Raw genomic sequence first — 2,274 nt, forward strand, 5'->3', positions numbered from 1 at the left:
GTCAACATGGGCAGGCAGAGTTTTCTATTTACAACCCCTTCAAGCTGTGGAATCTTTCTGGGTATTCACAAGTTTCCTGGTCCCCCTGGGTCCCAGTAAACCCAAAGCTACGTGTTTAAAAGGAAGACAATATTCCAACTTAGCCCTCCGCCTTCCTTGGCCCAGCTGCAGATCTCTCTCCTTCGTTCTCCACTTTGCATTATGATTAAATACATTTAAAATCAAAATCATCTTTTCCACTCGCTTTTCCTCTCCCAGCTGCTGATTCCCACCCGATCCTTCTTTTGGAGTCAGAATTAATACGAATATTTAAAATCCTTGCCCTAGACCAGCAGCTGCAGATTTCTACTCCCCGCACTGTGCTCCGTCTGCAGCTCACCAAAATGTTTCTCAGAAAAATAATATGAAGATGTTTTTTCCTTCCAAAACTTCTAGTGCTTTCGTGGCCCTCATTTTAACCTGATTTCTTTTATAAGGACCCAGAACATGATCTTGTCAGAAGTTAAGTGTGTCAGATTGTGGGTGTGCATGTCGGGGGTAAGCTTGCTTGATATTAATTAATATTCGCATAAAACAGCATGTGGGGCTGTCTGCGCAATTCATTCTTACGGAACATATTGAAACACATATTACATGCTATACATTTTTGACCAATACAGGAAAGTAGAAACTGAATAGAGCTTAGCTCTACCAGATCTTAAAATAAACATTCAGAAGAAGTAAGGAGAAATAAGCAAATAAAGTTTTTTGGCAGAGAGTTTATTTATTTAGCAACAGCGATGCAGTTGCTTACACTTTCTACAAATGTTTTATCTCTTTTTCCGCAGCACCTGTCCCTGAGTGAATAGAACCACATCTGTCTCATCTTGGCATCACAAGTACACATCTACATCTGTGAATGATGATTCCATTTTTGAAGGAAACAGTGTATACTTTTGCACTCCTGCAGTCTGGTAAAAAAAAAATATTGCACAATGGATTTTGTGTCTTGCAGGAAAGCTTCTAAAGTGAATAAAAAGTTTGGAAGTGGTACAAAAATATTGAATTTGCAATTTTGGAAAGCTATGAATTTTACCTATATCTGTATGTGCATGTTGCACGTGTAAATGTATATATTATTTGATTCACACAAAATATCAGATAAAGAAAGGAATCACTTAGTAGAAGGCATGATTTAAAAAGAAAATGCTTTAGTAAACACTTCAATATTTTACAAGCTTATGAGATGGTAATGGTTTGCATATTGCTTCAGAAATATTTTCTGAAAGACAAAGATTAATTTTAAGGAAGGAAGAATTAGGGGTCTTAATTGATACCAATTACAGTTACTGATTGTGATAATTTAGGGTATTTTGTACTTTGCACACTTCAATTTTAATACAAATAACCAATCTCTATGCAGAATCCTCTAATTATTAATGGAAGGGTTGAGGGGAGATGGAGGATCCTGGTAGCCATAACTTCAGACAGATCCAAAGCAGAAACTACAGTTCAGAAGATACACAATTTTTCTTTTCCCCAAACCTACATGAATTTCTGTAGTCTCTATTTGAAACCACAAATGTGGCCATCGCCCTTTCTCTTTTTTTCTCTCTTTTCCCCACATCCACTCCAATCTCCTAGTCCCAGTTCATTTTACTCCATTCTTCTATCTTGTTGCCACTTACCACCATCTCTTTTCTAGATTCTGCAAAAGCCTCCAAACTGACCTGTGGACCTCAAGACTAACTTCTCTCCAACCTCTGTTCCCACTGCACCCAAAAAGAGCATTTCTGAATTCATCTCTGATCTAGGATTTCCCTGCTTAAAACCCTTCGACGGGGGCTTCCCTGGTGGCGCAGTGGTTGAGAATCTGCCTGCCAATGCAGGGGACGCGGGTTCGAGCCCTGGTCTGGGAAGATCCCACATGCCGCGGAGCAGCTGGGCCCGTGAGCCACAACTACTGAGCCTGCGCGTCTGGAGCCTGTGCTCTGCAACAGGAGAGGCCGCGATAGTGAGAGGCCCACGCACCGTGATGAAGAGTGGCCCTCGCTTGCCGCAACTAGAGAACGCCCTCACACAGAAATGAAGACCCAACACAGCCAAAAATTTAAAAAAAAAAAAAAAAAAATTAAAACAAAACAAAACAAAACAAAAAAACCCTTCAATGGCTCTCCATTGCCCTCGGAGAAAGCGCAAACCCAATGCCTCACCTGGATTAGAAGAGCCTCCAGGGTGGGCTCAGCAGCCTCACCTTTTTCTGCCTCCTCTGGCCCTCCCCACTCCCCGTGCCCT

The sequence above is a fragment of the Balaenoptera acutorostrata genome, chromosome 8 (assembly GCF_949987535.1).
Source record: "Balaenoptera acutorostrata chromosome 8, mBalAcu1.1, whole genome shotgun sequence".
NCBI lineage: Eukaryota > Metazoa > Chordata > Mammalia > Artiodactyla > Balaenopteridae > Balaenoptera > Balaenoptera acutorostrata.